At 51.0% G+C, this 12,001-nt stretch overlaps 1 protein-coding gene across 3 annotated transcripts in view; it reads right to left on the bottom strand.

Moving 5' to 3' along the window:
* Positions 1-11,745, bottom strand: part of STARD8 (StAR related lipid transfer domain containing 8) — a 33,131-nt gene extending 21,386 nt beyond the window's left edge. For 2 of the 3 annotated variants that reach the window (XM_068962834.1, XM_068962833.1), the window contains exon 1: positions 11,618-11,745. The gene's annotated coding sequence lies outside the window, so the exon portion shown is untranslated. The remainder of the gene's footprint in view (positions 1-11,617) is intronic. The other variant, XM_068962835.1, reaches the window with a different exon arrangement.
* Positions 11,746-12,001: the final 256 nt, after the last annotated feature.

The raw sequence follows: 12,001 nt of genomic DNA on the forward strand, positions 1-12,001 counted from the left end.
TTACCTGGGGGCCTCATGCTCCTCCAGGCAGCCCCAGCCCACCTTGGGGATGTCCTGAAAAGTGAGGTGAAGAATGAATGCAATGTTCACTGTACGTCCCTTATCTCTGGACACTGTGGACCCCTTTCAGGGTCAGCCAGGGGAGGTGACAGTTCTTATTTTTGGAGTTTTTATAAATATGGAAGTGATACAAGGAACTTCCAACTGTGCTCTGTCTCCACACACATACACAAAGCTGTAGCCCAAGCTGCAGCTGTAAGTGGAGGAGAGCCATGAGGGCCCTGTGGCTAAGCCAGACTTCTGGCCTGCTGGGGCTGCTTGAGAATTTGGGTCCAGAGGTGGCCCTGTTTGTGGTCTCCTAGGCAAGCACTTGATGCAGCAGAGCCAAAGCAGACAGCTGACATTTTGCCTGGCACAGGGCTTCCTTGTGAAAGTGAAGGTCAAAGCTGTCACCTCCTCTGCCACAGAGGCTCCATTAGCTTTCTTGCCCTCAGGGGATCCTGTCCCCTACCCCATCCCAGGTGCTCTGACAAGGTCATGGGAGACAAGGAAAGACAGGTGTTCTAATAATCCACGTGCTACTCCATCACTTCCAGTTCCCAGCCTGGAGGCAAGAGATGCCAGCCTAACTGGTATGGGGCAGATGGAACTGCCCTCCACTGTGGTATGGGTAAACAGAGTACTGGATCCAAAGTCAGGAGAACTGCATTCTGATCTTAGCTCCACTAGGAACCTGTCAAATGACCTTGGGCAAGCCAGTACCTCCATCTAAGTGGCAGTTTCCCTATCTTTCAATGGCCACTCACCAAAATCTACACCCAGAACAGAAGTATGTGTGATCGGTAGAGAGGGGAGCCTCCTCTTACATGCTCTCTTCGGGGAGACTCAAGAAAGAACCCTCAATAGGGACCAAGAACAAACCCATCTTTCCCTTCGAGTTCAGCTCTCCTGATTTCTGGCCTCCAAAGGCATCAAACATTAAGGCTTAAACCTCCAGGCAGGCTGCTCGGTCCTCTCTCTGCTCATGTATTTAGCCACCAACTTCTATCCATTTTTCCATCCAACAGTCACGATTTCCCATGCCCAATCGTGCTCCAGGTTCTCATGCCTGGATTATTTCTGCCCTGCAAGTTCCCAGCCTCCAGGCTGACCTTTCAACAGGTCATCCTGCCAGCTTCTTCTCCCAAGAGCCCAGCTCTGACCTGGCCACTGTCCTAGTCTGCAACCTAACGGGCTCCCCGTTGCCCACAGCTGGGGCAGACATCAAACTGATTTCCACCTCCACATTCAAGACCCAGCCTGATTTGAAGCAGCAAATTCCTATTATTTATCACGATGGAGGTCAGACACCCTATCCCATGAAGGCTTCATTCCCTGATCTCTCATCAACCCCCTACCACCCAGTTAAATTAAGTGCCCTTCCCGAATATTTCCATTACCTTCTTGACAGCACATAAACTGTGTCCCCCATTCCACTGGAGCTCCAGCAATTGGGTCCTTTGTATCTCACTCTCCCCAGTGCTATGTGGTGTGGGCTACTGCATGTTCTGGCAATACCTAGATAGGAAGTCCTGTTTCCCAACTAAACATTGTGCAGACCTTCGACTTCACCCCCTCCTCTGGCATCTCCACAGTGAGGACACGGAACTGAGCTGCTGCTGCTGCTGCTACGTCACTTCAGTCGTGTCTGACTCTGTGCGACCCCAGAGATGGCAGCCCACTAGGCTCCCCCATCTCTGGGATTCTCCAGGCAAGAACACTGGAGTGGGTTGCCATTTCCTCCTCCAATGCATGAAAGTGAAAAGCGAAAGTGAAGTCGCTCAGTCGTGTCCGACTCCTAGCGACCCCATAGACTGCAGCCCACCAGGCTCCTCCGACCATGGGATTTTCCAGGCAAGAGTACTGGAGTGGGGTGCCATTGCCTTCTCCACAGAACTGAGCATGCATCTGCAACTCAGCAGACTGGCTGACTGGCAGCCCACCTTGCCCCAGGGAAGAAACCATACATTCAGGAACCAAGGACCAAAGGTGTGAGAATAGAAGATAAACTCTGGATGAGGGTGGAGGCATTCGGCCTCATGGAGCACTTACCTCTCCCATCCCAAGCTCCTGTGAGCACACAAACTTACTTAAGAGAAGGGACATCCACCATCTTCTGCTTCCCTTTCCTGTTCTGCAAAATGTTGGTGCTCACCTGTTTTGACCCTGTACCACCACTTCTACATCCCAACCGCCCTTCCTAAACCCAACTTCCCTTTCCTCTTGCTGAGGCCAAATATAAACTTCTGGGCAGGAAATGCCTTGAAGGAGCTTGGCCCCACCCTGAGATCCAGAGAAAATTGTCTCTGACAGAAAGGAAATGGGCCTGAGAGAAGCAGCCTCCTCAGGCCAGGTCTGCTCTCCTCTGGAAGCCAACAGACACAAACCTGCCTTGGAGCCTGGCAGCGGCCAAAGGGAGGGCTGGGACAAGGAGCTCAAAGGAGAAGGTAGGGACAGGGGTGATGATGGGTATGTTCAGGCCATGGTGAGGTGAATGGAAGGAAAACCCCAAAGAGTGGCCTGATGGCCGTGTTAGGACTCCAGAGCATCCAGGTTCTGTGGTACAGTGAGTGGGAAGAGTAACAAGCTAGTGATCTTAAAGACCTGACTTTTAGTCCTAGCTCTGCTACTTCTCAGCTCTGGCTGTGATCATTATTGATAACAATTTTTATGATACTGAATGTAATTATGTTGTATATTAAGAACAATTCATGATAGACACTAATATTTACTTACTATGTGCCAGACCCTGAGCTAAAGACTTTATACAGATCACACTGGATAAGACTTTATCTCTCTATGCCACAGTGTCCTCATCTGTCAAATAGCATTACAATCATAGTACTGACAACATGATGTATTTGCAAATATAAAATAAGATAATAATCACAGCAGCCAAAGGGCAACAAGTCATCATTATTGTCCCAGGCATTAGATTAGGTACTTTTTATATGATTTATGTTATTGAGCCTTCATGACAACCCTGTGAGGTTAGTGCTCTGATAATATTTCTATCTGATCAATGAGAAAACTGAGGCCCACAACTACAGAGTAATTTCCCAGGGTCATCAGTGAAGAAGTGGTGGTCCAAGATCCACATTGAGGCAGTCTGGCTCCAGAGTCAGAGCCACTACATTAGAATCCTCATTAAACAGGAGAAATTATCTAGGCCATAGACATAAAAAAAAATACCAGTTTTTCTGCAGTATGAACCATTAACCTGAAGTCAGTTCCCAGTAGTGGAGAAGCACCTGGTCATCCTGCATCTCTTTGGCCTCCACAACAGCCCTGTCCAAGGCAGACCTGCTGCACAGAAGAGGAAACTAAGGCTATGAATCTTCAGTTCAGTTCAGTTGCTCAGTCGTGTCCAACTCTTCGTGGCCCCATGGACTGCAGCATGCCAGACTCCCCTGGAAGGTCAAATGGCTTCTATTGGACTACAGATGAAACCAGGAAACTGAGTAAATGCCCACAGCCCTCCTGTCGATCTGTTCTCACATCAGCATCCCCAGGCTCTCCCCTCCAAATCCACTCCCCCTTGGTTGTGTATTTATCCAACCAATACTACCTGAGCACCTACTCTGCACTGGGCCCTATGGTAGGCACCAAGGTCTGAAAACTGAACAAACATTGCTGGTACTAGGCCCTTCCTTCTCAGGGAGGCAGACGCTAAGATGGACTGTCCTTGAAGCACCCTCTGGAGCTCATTTGGAGGCAAGTAACAGAATGAGCTCGAAAGTAACGGAGCTGGCAGCTGGTACAACCTGAGGGAAGGAAGCTCGCAGCACCCGAGAGCCCTGAAGTGGGAACACTGGAGGGAGAACTTGAGCATCTAGACCAAAGCCCCTCACAGACATACCCAATTTTAGCACGTGCCAGGCCAGCTGGAGGGCTCACAAAAGCGAATCCAGCCAGCTACCCACATGCCCTTAACCACCCACACCTTCTAAATAATACAACCTGGTTGTGAAGATAGCTCACTAAAATGTCTCTTCTCCTAATGCCACCCAGCAGCCTGCTCTCCACCCTCAGTGCTGGAAAGTGCTAATCAGGCAGGCCTGCCGCCATCAGAACAATCCCCACTCCCTCCTGCACACCCTCCCTCACCTCAGTGCAGCTTTGCTTTAGAGCATGGACACCCAGCCCTCAGTGTTTTCTCTCCTCTTCATCTGTCAACCCTGGGGGGTCTGGAACATGCAAGGACCTGTGCACTATATGTACAGGACTCAGTGATCGCTGGTGGGTGTGGGGAGCAGTCAGGCAGGGGTGCCTCCCAGGCAGGCATCTGGGAAAGGGAAGGGGAAAGCATGACACAGTCGCTAAGGATGTGGGTGGTGGACTCAGACTGCCTGTGTCCTGATCCAGCTCCATCACCCTTGAGCCGCATGACCTTGGGGAAGTTCTTTTAACCTCTCCCTGACTCAGTTTCTTCATACATAACATGGGGGTGATTATAGCAGTACACGCCTTACTGAATTGTCATGGGAGCTAAGTAAATTCAAATGTGTCAAGAATTGAGAAGAATTCACTATTGTTCTCGGTGTTATCATTGTTACTACGTCTCTTTCAGAGTCATAATGTCACTAAAGGAGCCCAGAGGAAGGGAGCCCTGGAGGCAAGCACAGTCAGGAAGAGCTTTTCAGGAGGAGGCAGAGTCTGAAATGACAGAAAAGTCCAGACTTAGGCCCGAGAGGTGGCAGGTTTGAGCATAGCATGTCTCCAAGTTAGTGAGAAATAACAGTGACAAGGTAGAAGAAAGTACTACTAAACAACAACAGTGAGAGTGCTATTTATACTATTGGATTTAATATTCAGCAACACCTGAGGTAAGTACATACCTCCATCTCACAGCTGACAAAACGGAAGCTCACAGAGGTTACAGAATTTGCCTGAAGTCACCCAGTGCTGCATTATACCAGAGTCCCCACTCCTCACAGTGACGCTCTCCTGCCCCGGGCGTCACATGTACACTTCAGGGGGTGTTTTGCTTTGACTCCACTCTGGCCCGCTTCCCACATGACCCTCTCTGTTTGTGCCATTTAGAAGAAACTACTCGGGTGGGGGCTGCTCAGACTAGATGTTTGGGGCAACGTGCTTCCCAAGCTCGTTGCCCCTGCCCGCCTGACTTGACTTCAGCCTGGAGCAGAAATGTTGGCTGCAAGTGCCTCTCTCGCACCTCAGACAGGCCTGCCTTTGGCCAGCCCAGATAAAGGACAGGAAATCCTCAGGCACCTCCCCTAGAGGTCCCTCCCTCTACCATGGGAACAGAACTACAGCCTGGGCAGAGGTTCCTCTGCAGTGGGGAAGCTGCCAAGTCAGCCCCAGCCGCCTTGGCTGCCAGGTGTGGTTTGGGGGAAACAGGGAAGGCTGAGGGTCAGAAGACATGGGTTCCAAATCCTTCCTCCCTGGAGACTGAGCGCTTCCTCTCTCTGGGCCTCAGGTGGGGATCAGCCAGGATCCTGCTGCAGGGATCACATCGTCTATCTGACTGGGTTGTTCTGAGAACAGAATGGGATCATGGAACTGAAAGTCCCTTGGAAACTTTAAAGAAATGGTAGGACTCGTCACTGTCATCATCATCAACTGCTAGAGGCATGGCTGAACTGGTGTTTCTCCCCATCTGATTCACACTTCTAGGCCCTGCTGTGGGCATGGCTCAGACTCATTTCCAGCTTTGATGCTCCTTAAAATATCCCTTTCCCACACCCCCCACCAGCTCAAGAGACAAAAGCAAGTGGCAGAAAAGCAGGCTATATGGTCAGCCCTCACACAGTACAATGCAGTCAGCCCATCCCAGTGAGCACCTCCTCTCCTCAGGCTTACCCTCAGATGTGGGGACACCAAGAAGAAGGCCCTACCCTCCCAGGGCACCACAGTCATGGGAGCTACCTGGACCAGAATGACAAACAAATCAGAGAGAATTGTATGAGGTATTTGGACCCAGGACTCCTGGTGTTCAGAATCAACCTGCTGGAGTCACCATGAAAAAGTAATGGAGAAGTCTGGAAAAGTTGAGGGTACAAATAAACGGAGGCGAGCGAGGGGCTCCCCAGAGCCACAAATGGTAGAATGTGCAAAGGCCAGTAATGAAGTTGGGAAGTACTGGTCCCAGGTCCCCTGAGGAACATTTGGAGGATCTGAGGCTGTTTGGCCTGGGGAAAACACAGAGGGACTCGGGTTCTGTCCTCAGACATCCACAGATCAGAGAGAACAGATAGGGTCTAGGTGGTCCCAGGGGGCAGAGCTGGAACCCAGGGGTAGAAGCCAAAGGGAGACAGAGATCAGCTCAACATCGGGAAAAAAAAAAAAAAAAAAAACTTTGGAGATTCCATGGATGTAAGCAACTGCCTTGAAACACTGTGCTCCCGCTTATTGAAAATGGGTGACAGGAACTGCTCGAATACTTTGAGGGGAAACCCGAGCTACTGAAGGAGAGTTAGACCCAGTGCCCTCTAAAGGCCTTTCTTTCCTGAGCTCTGTCTGCTTCCTACCTCTAGTGTATTGCTGGAGAAGCATAAAGGTGACCAGAGCTGGTTAGGCCCTTGGCCGGTTCCCACAGAGACCTGGGATCTCAGCAGCACTGCGGGCTGGTACTACACAGGGAGGGAGCAGGTCACTCATTAACTTGTGGCTGAATGGGTCGAGGGTGGCCACCGGGGGCAGATGCAAACATGAGGAGGGGCAAGAGAGCAAACTGCACAAAAGCCCACGCTCAAGGAAAACCCAAGCTGTGGTAGTGCAAGGCCCTGCCAACCCTAACTGACCAGCCAGCTGAGAGTATTTAGTGACTAGGCATGGTACAATTTGAAACCAGCTCACCTTTGCCTTGTGGATAAGAAAACGTTCTTGACTGGGAATGCATAGTCTCATGGCTAGAAGGAAGCCTGGGAGACCACCAAGTCTATGCCATGGACCCAAGCTGGGCCCAGAGAAAGAAAATTGTCTTTTCTGAAGTCACTCATGGAGAGGTAGCTAGAGAGAGGCACAACCAGAAGCCAGGTTTCCTGACCCTATCGCAGGCCCATGGGGTTCGCTAAATGTTGGTTCCTTCTTGTCTCACTGAAACTGCAGAAAACTTGTGGTCTAGAGCAGTGGTCCCCAACATTTTTGGCACCAGGGACCGGTTATGTGGAAGACAATTTTTCCACGGATGAGGGTGGGGGGTGCGGTTTGGGGTTGGTTTCAGGATGATTCAAGTTCATTACATTTATTGTGGACTTTATTCTCATTATTATTACATTGTGATATATAATGAAATAATCATGACTCACAATAACACAGAATCAGTGAGAGCCCTGAGATTGTTTTCCTGCAACTAGACAGGCCCATCTGGGGGTGATGGGAGAGAGATGGGGAGCAACTGTAAAGACAGATGAAGCTTTGCTCGCTCACCCACCACTCACTTCCTGCTGTGTGGCCTGGTTACTAATAGGCCACAGACTGCTTCCAATCTGTGGCCTAAAGGTTGGAAACCCCTGGTCTAGAGCTATCTATATCGGACGTGTGTCCTAGCTTGATCCTTCCTAATTCCCACTGCTTGTCAAGATACAGGCTCTCTGAGGAATGCCTCCTCCTCCACTATGGAGGACTCAGGTCTTATGTCCCAGTCTGGTGTGAAGGGACCCACAGCTGGACTGAAAACAGACACACACAGCCCACCCACCCCGCCCCCCCAGTAATGGCAAATGCTTTGAGTGGGCATTTCTTGCTCTTTTAGACTTTCAAATTGAGATCAGGGATTCAACTGTTCCTTGAAACACCCCCACTCCCTATGACTCTGATGCCTAAAAAAAAACAACACAAAAACCTTACCCCACTGTCCATCTGAATTCCTATTAATTCAACTCCCTGGCTGCCTCTATAATACCACCCAAGATGTGTATGTATCCTTCAAGCAATGTGAATGACTACTTCTGCTTCCCCAAGTGAAAACACAGGGGCAGAAGCTTAATTGGCCCCAAAAGTTCTCATGCCTGAATGTTCATTAATGTCCCCTTGGGGGAAGGTAAGGGCTCAAAATGGGGTCCCTTTAAGGCCTGGGGTGGACAAAGAGTTAGTTAATGGCCATCCCTAGAGGTGACTTTCCAAGGTGGTTATTATGTGGCTCAATCATTAACCACGCAGTGGCAGGACCCCAGGTTTGTTTGAAAGGAGCCACTCCTTTCCCAAGGACAGCCCAAGAGCAGGAGGCTCTGGGGTAGCAAGGCCTGGCTGAGGGAAACTCTCCCTCAGCTACACAAGGGGGTGGAGGAGGGCTGGCCCGGATACGGAGGAAGTCAGCACACCCTTACTGGGGTGGGAGGGAAAAGCGAGACAGTGAGGGTTTTTATCATGAATGAGAGAGGAAGCTCCAAGCTGGGTCATGGTGATTAGATGACAAGCTGGGAAAGACGCTCATCCTGAATGCATCCTGTTTTGTTCTGAACTGGAACTGGCCTTGGGGGCCAGGGGCAGGGGAAGGCCAGGAGGCGAGAAGCCTCCCAGGAATTCTCCCAGGCATGCTGACCTCAAGCTCCTGGGTGGCCCTGGAACTGGGCAGGCCAGCAAGAAAGTCAGAACTCTCATTTACCCCTACAGAACTAAGGCACGCACATACTTTCTACAAGAATCCTCCACAAGTCAACCTTGGGAGCCCAAGCCCCAGAGCTGAAACCTCAGAGACAGCAGCAGGCACTTTAAAACAAGGGGGCTAGGGCTCCATAATCCCTCCAACTCAGACCATTCGTAGGCCTCTCTTTCAAGGTTCAGCTCAAATGTCACTGCCTCTGTCAGTCACCTTCCCATCGGTCAAAACTCACTGCTCCCCAGGTCAGTCTTCCCAGGGCAAAACATCCTCAACAAAGGGAAATATGAACTGCTAGAATCTTTGATGATATTAAGGAACTGTTTTCAGATGAGATAGTGGTGCAGTGTCTAACATTTGAGTCTCTATCATTCATACATATATATGTAATATGACTATAGACAAATTGATAAGGTGTCTGGGATTCATGTCAAAATAACAAGAGAGTGAAGTATCAATAGGGAAGGATTGGCCATGTGTGGCTAATGGGACTTTACTCCATCGATCATCTCTACTTTTATGTATGTTCAAAATTCTTCATAATAATATTTTAAAGCCCTCACCAAGGTAAAGACTTGGTGTGTCATGTATCCATGCCACTAACTCCCATCTACTAGATGACAGATTTCCGGAAGGTGGGGGTTACACTTTGTGTCCTTCACAAGAACTAGTACCAAGAACTTAATGACTAATAATTTATACAGCACTTGGTAGTTTACCAAGCACTTAGCCATGGACCTTCTCACTTAATCTACTGAAGCGGAAAAAGCAGGGAGAAACCAAGAGTCTAAGAGACTGAATGGAACGACAGAGCCTGAAGTAGAACCTCCATGTGTCCTGCTCCCAGTCCCCTGTTCTTTGCCTGACACCACGCTAGACTCCTGAGGAACTTTACCTTCAGTTCTGCAGTTCCAGCAAGGTCGGGGTAAATAGGGACAGAAACAGTGGGGCATGCAAGTTCCAAAGTGAAAGGCTGGGCAGGAGGAGGCTCAATACACACAGCACTTCAGATTGGTGACAAGGACCCAGAATGGGGCCTCCTATCCAGTGACTCAAATTTACTAGGACCTGTTCCCCCTTAATACACACACATAAACCAAGGCCCCAAATCACAGATGAATAAAGCTGCCAAAAACACTTGACACCAACAACTATGTGCCCAGCCCTGTGCTCAACTCCTCTGTTAACAGTTGCAGGGGGGAGGAGTTCACACATCCCATCCTAAAGCCCTTGCATCTTTCACATCCCCTCTTTACTTTATCTCATAACAGCCTCCGAAAGGATCCTACCAAAACTGGGAGCCCAAGAAAAGTTATCTTTAATCTATTCAAGCCAGAGACAACTCCTTCTTCTAGTGAGAGACCCCATGGCTCACCTTCCCCAAGAAGGCAGAGGCACACCCTGCCTTTGTTAAACCTGTCACCTGCTGAACCTTGACATCTGCCACAGCATCCCCATTATAGACTCCATCCTCTCCTCCTTTTGGGACTTTCTGGCTTTTAAGGAACAGAAATTCCAAATCTCAAATCCAGGACATAGTTGGACAAAGGACCAGCCCAGATTGTCTAGCAATATGGTAGCTGTAGCCTTCGGGTGAGAGTCCCCCACTCCCCAAAATCATCATTCCCATCACATTCTTCTGGGTTACTCCATCAACCACTCAGAAAGCACCTGCAGATGCCATCTCCTCTACTTCTCTACACTCTTGTGCTGCCTCCTCTCATTCCCAGACAAGAATTATCTTTTATTTCAGGAGGATGAAAGTGAAGAGAAAATTCAGAGAGCAGTAAGACAGACGATGGGTGGGGACATCAACCCCTAGAGTGGGGGCAGGAACAGATCCACAGTAGGAGTCAGGGTTTGGAAATAGCCCTTGGTATGATTCCTCACCGTCTCCTGCAGGGCCCCCCAACATGGGCGCTCTGAGTGAGATGGAGACAAGCCAGGGCCCTCCAGCCCAACCTCTGGGGCCCAGGGCTGGCCCCACTACCTCCACCTTCAGTCTGGCTGCTGTCTTGGTTGCCTTTCCCAGTACCACTAGTTTTCCAGCTGGCTTAGCTGCATAATCACGACAAGGCTCTCCATCTGCATAGCTCCTGTCACCCCAAGCATCTCAGAAACAATACTTTGCCAGCTTAAGAGCCTGGACCCACGCAGCAAGTCACCAGATGTCAGGGTGAAGAGACTGGCCCCTTATATACTGAAATCCAGCCCACTAACCAAGGTGCAGTTGAAAACACTGGCCCACAGAAGTAGCATGACTCGCCTAAGGTCACATGAATTAGTGGCTGAACTTTGGTTTTCTGAGTTGTAACTCAGTACTTTAAAAAGTCTTGGGAGAACAGAAATGGAGGAGAGAACCTCATACTATCTAAATGGGGAAATCCCCTAAACTTCTACTAAATGGCTCACAGGTTCTCTAATCTAAAACCATCTTGGACTTCATGGGGTAACGGAGCCCTGAAAGACGCGACTTATCCAAAGTATTTCGCTTGATCCCCGCCGCTGTCTTAATATCAGGAAAGTCCGGGCGTTTCTCAGAAGGGAAGGCAGTGGCCTGAGGGGAAAGCCCAGGCGGCCCAACCAGGGGCTTCCTGGAAATGCGCTCAGCAGAAGAGGAAGGAGAATAGGAGAGGAGAAGCGGCGTGACTCGACCACAGAGCCCAAGCCCCGCCACCCCGCTCAGTTTCAGCCCGCCTCCGAAGCCCCAGAGCCGCGGCCCTGGGCTCCAACCAGGCCCGGGGGTAATGCGCGGACAGCTGTCTTCCACCACCTGACTCGCGGAGCTTTCTCGGGATAATCGCGGACGGCGGGCTCCGGGAGTCCCCCAATTTCGGCGACTCTGGCCTCAAATCCGGGGACGCAAGTGGTTCGGCTCGCTCCCCTTGCGCCTCCCGTGGACGCCGCGCAGCCGAACCGCTAAGAGCGGGGCCGGAGCGCGCTGGAGAAGCGAGGCGAGGGAGCCCTGGCGCCTCGCTGGCCCCGACCTCCTCCGGCCGTCGCCCTAACTCCCACCTGAAGGCCGTGTCCGTCGCTTTGGGTTCGAGTCCCGAGGCAGCTACCAGCGGGCGGGAGGCACGCGCGGAGCCTGGGGTCGGGCGGGGGTAACGGTGCCAGCCAGAGGAGCAGCTGCTGCGGCCGCTTAGCTGTTGTCAACCCGGAGCCACTCGCGGCGCAGGTGGGGACAGAGCAGCTGCGAGTCCGGCGGCGGGGACGCCCCGCCCACCTACGGGACCTTCAACCAATGAGGGCGCAGTCCGGCCCACCGAACTCCCCAGAAAGCGGCCCAAATTGTGGTGGGTGGGGCTCTGCCTTCAAGTTCTTCCAATCCCTGGGCCTCTGCCTCTACCTCCGGTCACACCGCTGAGGGGGAGGGGGGCATTGGGGGAAGGTACAAAC

This window comes from Capricornis sumatraensis, chromosome X (assembly GCF_032405125.1).
Source record: "Capricornis sumatraensis isolate serow.1 chromosome X, serow.2, whole genome shotgun sequence".
In the NCBI taxonomy this organism is placed as follows: domain Eukaryota; kingdom Metazoa; phylum Chordata; class Mammalia; order Artiodactyla; family Bovidae; genus Capricornis; species Capricornis sumatraensis.